Below are 15695 nucleotides of genomic sequence, written 5' to 3'. Positions count from 1 at the left end.
TTGAAGGAAGTAAAAGATATTGGTAGCTAGAGATAAGGAGGAAGTACATTCTGGGCATGCAGGCAAGGCAAAGATTGAAATTTATTTCTGGAGACCATTCATATGAATTAAGCCCAGCAAATAGCAAGCTAGAGGATCAACCTGAGTGTTATCAGGATGATCTATGACAGAACAAGTTTGAAGATCTGCCATGCCACAGTTAGGCTGTCAGAATTATTCTGGGTCAATTCCTATAGTCTAATATTCCCAGTTTGGTTATGTCCATCCCAATACACATTTTGATCATAGTCTTATAAGGGTGCAGTTGAAACTATTGGTTCATTTTAGTTCTAGTACCTTAACCAGGTGAGAATATGTCTCAAATGATCAATTAGTCAATCAAAATACTTTAGACTAAGTGTGAAAAGTTTTTGACAGTCACTGGGTGAGTGGAAATGAAGTGGAAGTCTGTTCCACCTGGTTGGGTAATTTTGTCATAGCTTCAGGGATTATCTATAAATTATCAAGAAAATTGAGAATGGAGAAGAATTTGACAAATTAGAGCCTGAGGCTTCACAACATAACTGAGGAGCAAAGGTAGAACTGAGCTGCAGCAAAGAAAGGAGATATAACAAAGAGTGGCATTGAGTCCACAGATATTTCACAGCAGAAGACCCAGGCCAGGGAAATTACAAAAGTCTTTTTCCCAACTTCTTCTCTTGATGACTGGCTTACCATAAACAACATGACATGATCTCTTGCTTCATTACTCAAACATTTCCAATGAGCTGAATGTTACATCAAGCACAAAGAGGTCAAAGGTGAAGTTGGGACACCTATAAATGTAAAATTAGGTCAAGTCTAACTTGGCAGCTCTTTACAAATGTGACTAAATTCATAGCTTTTCTCTTAAAATAAACTTATTAAAATGGAAGTGTAAATAATTACAAGATTTTAGGGTTTATAATATTGCCCACTAGACTCAAAGACACTAGTCACTGAAATAGGATTTTTGATTTCATTCTAGCACTGTTTTGTGATGGAGTAATTTTTATTCATAGTAGATCTAATGGGAATGTTGAACTGTACCTAATCTGAACTAATTGAAACAGATTTTCAAGTATAATTACTGAAATACCAAGAGAATCCCTGTGGAAGGTGGATGAGCTGAGAAGAAAACCTTGAGCATGATATCACATGTAATTTTTTGAAACCAAGCTAAATTCCATTATATAGACTGCCAGCTCTTAAATAACAGGGACCCTGCTTCCAATGTATCATTTTATTCACTTTTTATTCCCTCTGTCAAGCCCTTTTGACTTCCAGTCCCAGTGTCTTTATCATAGTAGGTGCTTATTAAATCTTTGTTTAATGACCAACACTGAATGAATATGTTGTCGAAGTGCTCACCTAAAGGGGGAGGATTTGAGCAATATTCCAAGCCATAAACTGGCAAACATGTTACCAACTAGTCATAGAGGGGTCAAGTAACTTGTTCAGTGTTACACAAAAAGTCATTGTCAGAACTGAGAATGAACTTCTGACTTTCAAATCCCTTGATTTAACCACTAAACCATGGTCCTTCCATTTCTATTATTTTACAAATTAACTCTTCTGTACAAATGGGAAGTTCTTCATGGATGATATGCACACAAACATGAATTAACAAAAATGTCAGCTGTGAGCCTCACATAACTCCCTTTTGGAGAAAGGCAGATTCATATGAAAGAGCATTCTGGGTCAGATCTTACTAACACTCTGGCTATTCATGCATGTTTTATCTGCTCCACAACCTGCACATTTTCATTTCTCAATTGAGTTCATAATGAACAGGCTTCTGTCTCAGGGGGAAGTTCCCAGGAGAAGATTGCATATTGTTCATAATGCAATTTTTGTTCCAGAGAGTTTAAAAACCTCTTCCCCTATCCAACCCTCCACCCCCTCCTAACTCCTCTGCATTTCACTGAGGTTGAAAAAGTTTTATATATCAGGTCATCAAATAAATACTGTACTCAGTCCAGAAAATCTGGAACGGAATGACTTGGAAAAAGACAGAAGCATTTTAGTTTATTTTGTTGATTATATAAACTAATTTTAAAAAAGGTTAAAAATAATGCTAAAGGTTATATTTTCTGTGCACTTTCAAAGACATGCATGCAACAGTTCAAAATTATTCTAATTTGCATATCAATAATGTCTTTGACAATTTTCTTTCTTTCTAAGTTCTACAAGTAAATAAACTTTGCCCTTACCAAGTTATTTAAGATTAATATTAATTTTATTTAAGTATCTTTTTAAATGTAACATAATTGTTTCAAGTAATTTGGATTTATTTATTTAACACTAACATTTATTTTTAAATAGAATATATTAACAATGTAGAAATTCAACAAATATTTATTCAATGTTGCCTATAGACTAGGAACCAGTCCATAGCTAAATATTGTAAAGATTAACAAGAAAACAAAACCCTGCCCTCAAAAAAAATGTCTACTTTTCATGGTCAATTATTTTTCAAAAAATACCATGAAAGATGAGTGATGTTAAATAAAACTCCTAAATTGTTTCCATTTCAACTACCTTTTTCATTTTATAGAATAATATATGAAATAAAAAGCAATAGTTAGGGTGAGGTGAATTCACTTACTGAAACTATTTGAACCTAAAAACAAAGTCTTTAGAGATCAGGAGACTGTCTTACTAATATATTCCAGTATGAATTTGTGAATGTAGTCTATTGTGTATGTCTCTGTGTGTATTTGTGTGTGGCTAAACACACACAATATGTTGGGGAGAAGGAGAATTATTCTAGATTTAAAAAGTGAAAAAAATTGTGAGAAGTCATTTCAGGTAATATATTTTCATGACTGACAGATGTTCCCAACTTAATTGTCATTATTCAGATATGGTAGCTCAGGTTTGGGAGGCAGCATGACCCAGAGTAAAGAGTATTTAATCGAGAGAGCATGTCCTTGCCATCTGCATGATCTTAATCAAGTCACTGCTTCTGATACTCAGCTTTATCAACAATAAAATTAGGGATTTGGATCAAATAGTTTTTTGTATCCTTTCCATTTTAAATGTAAAGGAAGACCTATCTACATGCATCGTGAAAGATATCAATATAATCATAACTCCTAGTCATTCAAATTTCAAAAATCTTAGATTTTTCATTTCTTTTTATTTTGTAAGGAAACTTCAGGATTCCCTTTTTCACCTTCTGTCCTCTGACCCACACTTCTCCCCAGTTACTATCTCCCCTCAGTCTATCAGTTTCTGTCATCTTAAGATCAAGCAATTTGAGGATACAACTACTATTACCACTCCCATTCCTACTACTACTACTACTACTACTACTACTACTACTACTACTACTACTACTACTACTACTACTACTACTACTACTAGTACCACCAGTCTTCCCACACATGTACTTTTCTTTCTGTAAGAGCAAAGAACTAGCCTTCCCCCACCCTCTTTTCTGCTGTTCATAATGGAGTTAAGTAATTCTGATGTCATCCAGAGCCCTTGTCAAACATTCCCAACAGTGCTATGTGTGGTACAGTAAAAATTCCTTTTAAAAGAACTTGTTATTTTACAGGTTTGGTTACATGGCAGGGTAAATCATGTTCTGACATCTCCTGGTATACACAGTGATCTATAGGCCATCTATATCATTATAAAACAGAAAGCACATACCAATCATGCCTTTGTGCTGTGAAAATCCCCATTCTCCTAATACCTCTGCTCTCTCACTGAACTTCCATTCCAGTCCAATTTCTTCACAGTTCATATCCCACTTCTGTTATCCTTCCGCTTACATTGTAGATGCCATCTAGAATCCATGATCTGTTTAATCATCTCTCCTCCATTCTAGGCCTCTTTATCTAGCACTTTCCTTATATGATTGTCCTCACAGAAGCCCAACTCCCTCTGAAAAATGTTATGTGACTCTGGCCACACTCTTGAGTACTAGATGTTCCTCACTATGGACCAAAGGTAGGAATCAGCACACTTCTCACTCTCTCTTGTGACTTCATAACTTCTATCAATTTCTCTGCTACACTCACCACAGAATATCACACTTTTCCTTTTTCCTGGAGAGTTACTCATTCTATTAAAGTGCACTCTAAATGAAATCTTAATTGCAAGCATTTGCTGGTTTTCAGATAACGAGAATTCTTTTTCAAGGAGTTCAGTGCCTATTTCACAGTTTTCTCTCCTCCCCAACTCCAGGTATTCATACCCATACTTTTAGGACCTGAATTCTCAGTTAATTGGCCTCCTCAGTTCCTATTACTGACATCAGGCTAGTGCTAGTGCCAGAGGAGAGAAGAAGAAACATAGGGGAAAATGTTTTAAAGACAGAAATTTCAGGACTTGACCATTGACCTTGATCTTTTACCTGCTGTTTCAAACTTTCTCTCTTTCACAAAGACAATACCTCATCTTCATTCCTAGCAGAGGATTTCCCCTCTTGTGTGTGTGTGTGTGGGGGGGGAAATTGAGGTCATTTCTTTTTGATGTGTGTGTGTGTATGTGTATGTATTTTTCTGCCTGTGCATTTGTGTCTCTGTTTATGTCTATTCCTGTGTATATGCATGTTTGTGTGTGTGTAACAGTTTCTTCTTGTCTCCTGCCTCTATCCCTATTCCCTTCTTACATGCTAGGATCTCTCCCATCCTTAAACAAAGAAATACATTAATTAATAAATCTCTTGAATTTGATCCTACTACTCCCATAAGCTATTCTCTTTTAGCTCGTCTTATTTTTTACAGTGTAATTTTTAGCACAGTCCATCCACATAGCCATGTCTTAATTCTTTACCTTCCTTTCATTTCTCAACCTCACATTATAAGGTTTCTCTATGGCTGCTGAAATTTCTTTCACCTTCTAGACAGCTGAAAAAAAACAACACAATTTTTCATGTAATTCCCTTCCCACAATCTATGTTATTTCCTTATTGCCTTTGACAAAAGGTCAAACCCTTTCTGCTTACTTTCCTAGACTCTGCAAAATCTAGCCTTAGTCTTGTTTCATTCTGCTTTCCAATATAAACAATTTGCCCTAGTTAAATACACTTCATTATTGCCTCATATATCCACTACTCAAGTCTTTTATGTCTTTGCTCACTCCACCTCAAATATCCTCCCTCTTCCACCCTGCTTCTCGAAATCTACCAAACATAACAAAACAAATTTTTTGACTATGCCAGCCTACACCAATATCTTTTTACTCTAAATCTCTGTTGCGTTTATAACCCAAACCACAGAGTTTAGCTGAATTGTTTTCTGATTTGATCATCAGATCATAATCATAGGCATCATAGGATTTTGAACTGGAAGGGAAAGTTAGAGATGAGCTACTGAACCACTTCATTTTCTCAGTGGGAAAACTGAAACTAGAGAACTTAAATTACTTGCCCAAGGTCACAATGTTAGTAAGAACAAAAGGCAGGATTTGAATCCTCTTTCTTTCATTACACCATGAAACAAATGGATTTCTTTCTCCAACTAAAATATAGATATCACAGTGCTCAGTGCAATCCTAGATATTCAATAATCAGTGCAGAAAAAGAGACAAATGGTTATTGGGGGGAAAAGAACTGTTTTTAGATAGAGAAAATCTGGTTTCAAATTCTTCATTTTTCACTCATCATTTACTAATTGTGTGACCTTGGGTGAGTATCTTATCCTCTGTAAAATAAGAGTAATGGACTAGTTGACCTTTCAAGTCCTTTCCAGTTCTGTATTTCGGATTCCCTAATTAAAAGGGCAAAAGTGAGAACTAAATAAAAAAATCATGACAGAAAGTTCATGTAAACTTCATATCCCTTCTCCTTATTTGTGACATATACATGTGTAAACAAATACAAATGTGAAGGTGTGTATGTATCTATAAGTATATATATTTTTCACACATATGTATTTCAATCAATTATATTATGAAAGAATATAAAATTTGACAAAGTGAGAAAGCTTAAGAATAGTTCGTAGTTCACCATGACCCAAATAATATTATCTGAGATTACTTAATTTTGGAAAAAAATAGAAATTATCTAGTTCAAGTCTCTACTAGTGGGAAATTTACTCACTTTTGAAGCATCCTATGTCAATGCAATGATTCAGGAAATTGGAGAAATAAGGAAATTCAAATGCTTAAGTTTTCAAATCCATAGCCAAAATTTAGGTATGGGGGGGTTTCTGAAATATACAGTTAAGATTTGGTTTGGGGATAACCTATGAAATCACTATGATTTATAATTTCCTTATAAAATACAATTGAGAAATGAGTTCTATATCTGCTTGCTAGGTATTAATTTCTCATTCTGAATCCTTAAAATATGAATAATCATTGGCAATCAATTTTTCACTATATAGGTCAGCACAAAAAAAGACACTTTTCTCTAGTTCCTTGGCTACTAATTGTAAAGAAAGAAGGTGTTATTTCAGCAAGGAAGACCTAATGGAAGCTTTTCATTAGTATTCACTTCTGAGGTTCCAAGCACCCATGTCAATTTAATAGACTGCTTTTAGGAAATATTCTTTCTTACAAATGACAGCAGTGAAGAGTTCCCTCGTGTTGTCTTTAGAAATAATTCTTATCTGTTTAGTTTTTGTCACTTAACCCTTAAATAATCTCCATCTGAAAGCAAAAGAAAAACTGATTCCAAATTTTTAATACCTCAGGGTCAGATGGAAAGTACGCCTCAAAGCAAAAGCATTTAATTATTCTGATTATGATCTCCTCCACAACTTAATTTTTTGAACAGAAAAAACTTTGCTTTGCCTTTCAGTTAACTTTGCAGAACACATCCTCCCCTGACCTTGCACTCCTGGACTGCCTCAGGTATCAAGGCTGGCCCCAGGAGTCTGACGTCACAGAGCCAAGGGTATTGACTTAGCTGAGCTTTTCTCCGAGTCCTGACCATGAGCTGTCAGTCTCCTCATCTTGGCTGCACTTGTCCCCAGAGAGGGCCACTTTGCCTGCAGGCTTCCCTTTGGCATGCAAATAGTAGTGACATAAGAGAAATGTAGAGCTGGGACCAACTGAGAGCTTTTCACTTGGGCTTTTCCTATGGACAGAGAGAATCTGCTGAGCTAATATCAACCTGAGAAATGATTAGGGTGATAAACAAATGCTAGCAAGACTTGATTACAACCTGTTTTTTTTTCATCACCCATATCTTGTTTTATATTAACTACTTTTAAGAGATTGCTAACACTGACAATATAGATTTAGAGAGGAAATGAATTTAGCCTGTCAGTCTTGTAGAGGAGAGGGTCATTAAGTATCTAAGAAAGATAACTCAGATTTGCATTTTTGTCTATTAATAAACATTTAGTCATCACCGGCTAGGAAGAAGCAATTAAAAAACAAAAAAAAACAACCCACAAAAACATGGTGCCTGTCCTCATAGAGCTTACAATCAAGTTGGAGTAACAATACAAATAAATGGAAAACAAAATGTGAACAACACCAAAGAGCAAATAAAGAGCATGTTTGTTTTTTTAATTATAAAAATTTTATTTGTTTTTGAATTATATACAATAGTAGTTTCTACCTATCATTTTTGTAAGGATTTGAATTTTACAGTTTTTCCCCATTCTCGCTTCCCTCTGCCCTCCCCCCATAGAAGACAATCTGATAATCTTTAAATTGTTTCCATGCTATGCATTGATCAAAATTGAATGTGTTGGGAAAAGAAAACATATCCTTGAAGAGAAATAAAATATTAGAGAAAGCAAAATTATGTAATACAGAAGACAACTCTTAAAAAATTGAACTTTGTGGATAGAGCACTGGCCTTAGTGGATAGAGCACTGACGTTGGAGTCAGGAGTATCTGAGTTCAAATCCAACCTCAGACACTTAGGTGTGTGACCTTGGCAAGCCACTTAACCCCATTTGCCTTGAAAAAAAAAACTAAAATAAAATTGAACTTAATAATCTTTTGTCTTTCTTTTAATTCCACAGTTCTTTCTCTGGATATGATAGTATTCTCCATCACAGATCTCCTAGAATTGTCCCTGATTATTGCACTAATGGAAGGAGCAAGTCCATTAAGGTTGATCATCACTCCAATATTGCTGTTAGGGTTTACATTGTTCCGGTTCTGCTCATCTCATTCAGCATCAATTCATGCAAGTCTTTCCAGGCTTTTCTGAAATCCCATCCCTCCTGGTATCTAATAGAACAATAATGTTTCATAATGTACATATAACACAATATGTTCAGCCATTCCCCCAATGATGGACATTCCCTTGATTTCTAATTCTTGGCCACCACAAACAGAGCTGCTATGAATATTTTTGTACAAGTGATTGATTTTACCCTTTTTCAGGATCTCTTCAGGGTATAGAACCAGTAGAGGTATTGCTGTATCAAAGGGTCTGCACATTTTTATTGCCCTTTGAGCATAATTCCAAACTGCTCTCTAGAAAGGTTGAATCAGTTCACAGCTCCACCAGCAATGCATTGGCATCCCAGATTTTTTACATCCCTTCCAACATTATCATTGTCTCTTCTGGTCATATTGGCCAATCTGAAAGATGTGAGGTGGTACCTGAGAGATCCTTTAATTTGCATTTCTCTAATCAGCAAAGATTTAGAGTAATTTTTCATATGATTATAGATAGCTTTGATTTCCTCATCTGCAAATTACCTTTGCATACATATCCTTTCACCATTTGTCAGTAGGGGAATGGATTTTTTTTTGTTAATTTGACTTGGTTATATACATATATATCTATATCTATATCTATATCTATATCTATATCTATATCTATCTATATATATATATATATATATATATATATATATATATATATAATGAGTCCTTTGTCAGAAACACTACTTGTAAAAATTTTTTTCCAAATTTGCTACATTTTTTTGATCTTGGTTACAGTGCTTTTGTTTGTACAAAAGCTTTTTTACTTTAAGGTAATTAAAATTATCCAGTTCATTTTTTATGATGTTTTCTATCTCTTCATTGGTCATATACTGCTCCCTTTTCCATAGACCTAGCAGGTAGACTATTTCTTATTCACCTAGTTTGCTTATATAATCTTTTATGTCTAAATCCTGCACCCATTTTGATCTTATCTTGGTATAGGGTGTGAAATATTGATCTTATCCAAGTTTCTGCCATACTATCTTCCCATTTTCCCAGCAGTTTTTTTTATCAAAGAGTGAGTTCCTAAAGCATATGTTAAACGTTTCTAACACATGCTGTTTCATTACAGATTTGAAATTGTTTAAATTGATTCATCTATCTCATGATTATGAGAAATGTAGAAAAGTATAATGTAATATATAAAGTCATATATACTTTTAAGAGAATGCTAACACTGACAACATAGATTTAGGGAGGAAATTAATGCAGCCTTATCAGGCTTGTAGAGGAGAGGGTCTTTAAGCATCTAAGAAAGATTATTCAGATCTGCATTTTTTTTATCTAACAATAAACATTTAATGATCACTAACTAAGGAGAAGTAATTATAAAACGGACAGCAAAACAAAACAAACACAAAAAACCATTGTACCTGTCCTCATAGAGCTTACAATCAAGTTGGAGTAAAAATACAAATGATTGGAAAATAAAATGTGAACAGCACCAAAAAGCACATAAACCTTCTGTTTTGTTACAGGCTGATTTTAAATTGTTTCCTTTAATTCATCGACCTCATGATTATGAGAAATGGATATTTCTGGTTATACTGAGTTCGGTTTTCCCTTTCTAGCTCAGAAAATGCCCTTCAAAGAGTCAATTGCAAACAAAAAACCAGGAAAACATAGGGAACACCACCGATCCAAGGGAATTGATTTGGATGAGCTTTTCTCTGTGTCCTGATCATGAGCTGTGTATTTGTGTGTGTATGTACATTCATATATGCATATTATACCCATGTAAACATATATGAATAGTGAGATAAGTATATTATTAGGTTATATTTATTAAATATAGGAAATATAATATATTATATAACACTTATCTCACAATGTTATGGTGGTTATTACCAAGCTATCAATACCTTAGGATTAAATAAAGATGACACATATAATCAATATACCTGAAGAAATTCAATGAAACGATAGAGGGCTCAAAAATATCCTTGATAGTATAGAGGTTCTCCATCTTTCCTCCCTAACCCTTTCTAACATACAAATATATGTATGTGAACAACATGCATAACGATAAATGTGTATACTATATTTACATGTGTAAATATAAAGTACATGCTTATATAAACATATGTTTATAGAGGATAGATCATTTTAATAATAACCTAATAACAAAAATAACAATTTTATTCAATTTGACAGATATTAAAAGAACATTCTATGTACATCTAAGTATGCTAGGAATTTGGGACACAAAAACTAAAAATGAACTGGTCCTTGCCCTTAAGAAGCCTGCAATATATTCAAAAGTTAATAAAAAGTATATTTAAAATATTTTGAGTTGTCAGAAGGTGAATTTAGGGTTCAGGAAATCCATTCACCTGCATTGTATAAAGTATCACCTACACTATACTTTGAGGAGAACCAGGAATTTTTATGGAGTGAAGGGAAGGAGGAGTCTATTCCATACACAGAGGACCACTCATTCAAAGGCAGGGAGGTAGCTGGGGGAGAATTAAGTACAATAGACAAATGTGACTAGAATTGAGAGTCCATGTAATAAAGTAATAGTTAAGTAGGTGGGAGACAAATTGTGGAAGGCTTTATATATGAAAGGTTAAAGAATTTGTATTGTATACTTTAGAGGCAGTAGGGAACTATTAATGATTTTGTGAGGAGGAGGGTGCTGAGCTTTAGGAATTTCAGTTTTCCAGCTATGTGGACATTGTGGAGGAGATTGGAGACAGAGAGATCAATTATCAAGTTAACAAAATTATAATATACTTCTTAAAACCACCAAAGAATATTTAAAGAATTTCAAATGTTCAAATATGTATATGTATGCCTACACACACACTAAGAAAAAAGAAAGGAAACCTGATTTTGTTTTCTCATAGCTTTCCAAAGGGGGCACATTTTAATATGGGTAATTTGGGAACAGAGGTCTTGCAGGCAAACAATCCTTTAACTCTTAGAATGGTCACAAGTGTTTAGGACATGCCATGATGTAGGAAACCAGATCTTTGTTGCTGAGTGGGAATAGGAAGGACTTAGGGAGATTCAAGCTTTCTGCAAGGTAAGTGCCCATCTGTAGCAAAGCATCTGATGGTATATTCTTGGTTTTACATATATATATATATATATATATATATATATATATATATATATATATATATATGAATTTGCAGAGATTCATCTAAATCCTATGTCAAAATCTCCACTGACACCATCATAGGACCTGTAAAAATGGTAGGCCATGAGGTCAACTAGAGAAGTATGGAATGACTTGCAGAGTCTGATGCTGAGCGAAGGGAGTAGAACCAGGAGAACGATTACACATCAACAACAACATTGTGAGATGATCAACCTTGAGGGGAGCAGCTCCTCTCTGCAGTTCAGAGAGCTAGGACGACTGTATTAGACTGGCTATGAGCAAAGCTCTCCCCATCAAGAGGGAGAAAAACAAAACAAAACCAAAAAAACCCCTTCAGAAGCTGATGAACACTTAATATAAATTATCTCTTATGTATCTCTTTCTCTTAATCCTAATTCCTCATACCGAAAATTAGGGAGGTGGGAAGGGAGGGTAGAAGGAAATTTTGTAACTTAAAAATACACATGTACATATGGATGAAAATGAATACAGAAATTTAAATTTAAAAAGGTAGGCCAGAGTTTTAGGACTCAATTAAGAGAAATAAAATTGAAGCAACAAAAAGTAGATAGGATTTCTTGAATAGTTCCCTGACTTTTTGATTATAAAAGAATGTATTTTTCAGAAGTTTCAAGTAGAGTTGAAGATCCGTATTTTTATATAGTATATAATATGCAATACAACTGAAATGGGCAAGGTGGAAGAGGCAGGGGAAATCACAAAGATTTTATTTTCAAAAATTTCTATCCATATATGCAAATATTTTTACCAATGAAAGCTTATAGGATTAATAGATTTCCCTTTTTTAAATGTGAACATACCCCACCCAAGAAATATTTACACCTTCCTTCTTAAATCTTCCACAAATAATTAATCTGATTTTATAAAATAAATTGTTGCTCTAGCACCTAAAGGAAATCTATTACAAATAATGGAGAAATAGGAATAATGATTAAGGTGACAGAATAAACAATTTTAGAGTTTGGAGCCTTGGAATATAGGAAATAAAGGTAAACCTGAATGATTAGCTATTGTGCAGAACTTTGTAAATGATGTTAATATTCATTTTCAGGATCCTGGCAGGGGGGAAGGCTATAATAGGTGTGGTATGAGGGAGAAAAATATAACACCAAAGATTTGTTAGATAATTAATGCCTTAAACAGGCTAGAGTAGTCATAAGTATGAGAGAGAGAGAGACAGAGAGACAGAGAGAAGACAATTATTTCAATGTGATTGAAACAAAATGTGATTATAGGTGCAATTTCACTTTATCTATTTCAATGAACCAATGCACAAGGATTAAAAAAATCAGCTCTCAACGTGGGGGTGATCAACCTTTGGACTTGCAATAATCAGGGACAATTGTAGGGGATCTGTGATGGAGAATACTATGAAATAAAGATTAAAGATTATTACCTTCAATTTAAAAAAAATATTGTCCGATGTACTACAAAATTTTGCTATTGCTAATATTTTTATTTCTACCTCAAGGATATGCTTTTTTCTCTCAACACATTCAGTTTTGATCAGCACATAACATGGACACAATGTAAAGACTATCCATTTGCCTTCTGTGGGAGCATGGGGGGTGGAAGGGAGGGTGGGGGAAAATTGTATAATTCAAAACCTTACAAAAATGATAAGCAGAAACTACTATTGTATATAATTGAAAAACAAATAAATATTTATTTTAAAAATATCAGCTATTACTATGAACAGAAATTCTTAAGATCAGAACCAAAAACTATCTTGAAGGAACTTAGGTTCATGTAAATATACATACAAATAGGTATATAAACCTAGATAAGTACTAATACACATACATTTAAATTGTCACATAGCTCACTGGATAGAGGACTAACATTGGGGTCAAATCTGACCTCAGATATTTGACTCTTACTAGCTGTGTGACCTTGAATAGTCACTTAATCCTGATTGCTTCACATCCAGGGTCATCTCCAGTCATCTTGATTCATATCTGGTGGCTGACTCCGGAGGAGAAAGTGAGGTTGAAGATGTAGCACATCTCCCCTTTATTCTAATACAATTTACTTACTCCATGATGTCATGGGAATGATCACCACATTTAAATATAGCCTTTTCAATAAGATTCCTACTGAACAACAAGATATACGTCTGGGGAAAACCATCAGTTGCAACTTCAGGGGGGTTGAGGAGAAAAGAGTTAATATCCTCTTCCTGCATAAGGTTTTAGACTCCAGAAGATTAAAAGGAAAGTCCATATGAAGCAGGAGCACCCAAAGCTTAGGAGACAAGTAAAAATGACAGAGCTTACTTAGTGAAGTAGAAAATAACTGGCTTCCCCTTAATTGGAAGAAAGCATTACAACAGCCCATGGAAGAAATTCTACCTCAAGATTGTGAAATCTTTTTCCATTTCCCTCCCTTCTGCCTGTTTAGATATAGATAACAAAATAAGAAACACAATTCTGTCCTATTTTTCTATTTAAAACTGACAAAGTCATTTTGTAAACCTGATTTCCTTTTTGTATAAATAAGTTCCTTCTCTTTGACTGTGGGCATGTCCTTACTTGTGATCAAAATGTGAATGGAGAAATAGCCCTGAGGGGTTTTCTATTTCATAAACTATCTATGCTAGGTTCCTGGTTATGCTAGTTTGGAAGGTTAAGACCTCCCTGGGGGCTATCAAATTACAGTTTAGTTTATGATTGATCATATAGCTCTCCCAAGTAGAATCCTAAAACTTGAACTTGGGGCTCACTTATATTTCCTTTGGAATAATGAGTCATAGGATCCAGGTGAGTGGAGGTCTTGGAGGCTAAACTATTTGAAAGAAAGGGGGATTGAGATCACAGACCATTTGGCTACATAGCAACACCGAAACCTAAATATATATCCCTCCCTTAGGGATGTTGTCATGGAGACTTGATGGCATACCCAGATTTCCTCAAGTTTATGGGCTTTTGACTTGGGAAGGAACTTCCTCCCAAAGAGATTGTGTAATATACAAGTAACCCAATACAATAACTTAAATTTGTATTTTTCATGCCCTTTCTTCTATTCCTAGGCAAGATCTAACTATTTTTATAATTATTTATGGAAAAGTATTATACTGGTGTTTTTCCCCCTTTAGATCAATTATTTCTGGAGGGAATTTCCTTCATGGTACTTTCTGGTAGAATTATTATAGTGCTTCCCACCAAGAGAACCATCTTGAGAGAGTTTCAAGGATAAATGACCTGAATGAGAATTCTATTCTGAGGGCACACAAAAAAAAACTTAAAAATGTGATCAGAGAACTTTTTATTAATTTTTTAAAATGAACCAGTGTATTTTTTAAATTTATTTTATTTTAAATTTATAGAATAAAATAATAATTTTCATAAACATTATAATAAAAGGTGATTTTACATGGAAACTGCAAATCTATTATCTACAATTTTCTATTTCTTTTAAATATATATTAAGATTATCCTATAAATTAGGCTCCTTTTTTCTTCTCTTCTTCCCAGGTAGCTACATTTAGATGAAAATATTTATGGATATATAAATACATGCATATATATATGCATATACATATATTTGAAATAAGTGAATCCACATCACTATTTCTCAATTCTTTATATGGATGTAGATAGTATCTTCCTTCCTATATCCTTAATAGTTAATTTGAGTATTTATAGTTACTTTAAGTTGTTCTTAAAAACTATATTGCTATTAATTGCAACCAACTTTCTTTTGATTCTGGTCATTTCACTTCATTATGTCATGCAAATTTATCCAAATGTTTTCCTAAAACCAAAAAGCTCATCATTTCTTATGGTACAATATTATTTTATCAAAATCTTCCTCAAGCTACATCAAGGTATATCAAGATATATCACAACTTGTTCAAAAATCTTTGAGAACAAGAGAGAACCAGAAGCTGGGTTCTGTATTTTCAAATAAAAGGAGAAATAGAATCTAAAAACTAAAAACTAATGAACTTGAAGTTGGTTTCCAGCAAAAGTTTTAGTGCTGATAAAAAAAATGGGGGTAGCTAGGTGGCACAGTGGATAGAGCACCAGCCCTGGACTCAGGAGTAAATGAGTTCAAATCCAGCCTCAGACACTTATTAAGTACCTAACGTTGTGGTCTTGGGGAAGCCACTTAACCCCATTGCCTTGCGGAAAAAAAAAAAAAAAAAAAAAAAAAAAAAAAAAAAAAAAAAAACTAGAATAGACTGCTCTGTAAGATTGAGAAATGCAAGGGTAAGTTGGAGTTTTCCAAGAATAAGTTAAATCTTACCCATCTATTTCATTTTTTATACAGTGTATGATCAAAACAAGATTTAAAGGCAACTTGCTAGTAGCTGCTTTAGAGAAGAGTCACATACTGAGTAAATGGGTCACCATCATCCATCCAACTCCATGTTTGTATCTTTGCCCAAAGCTATTCAACACTTAATCTTCAAAGA

Source organism: Macrotis lagotis, chromosome 7 (assembly GCF_037893015.1).
Source record: "Macrotis lagotis isolate mMagLag1 chromosome 7, bilby.v1.9.chrom.fasta, whole genome shotgun sequence".
In the NCBI taxonomy this organism is placed as follows: domain Eukaryota; kingdom Metazoa; phylum Chordata; class Mammalia; order Peramelemorphia; family Peramelidae; genus Macrotis; species Macrotis lagotis.
This window is presented reverse-complemented; position numbering follows the sequence as displayed.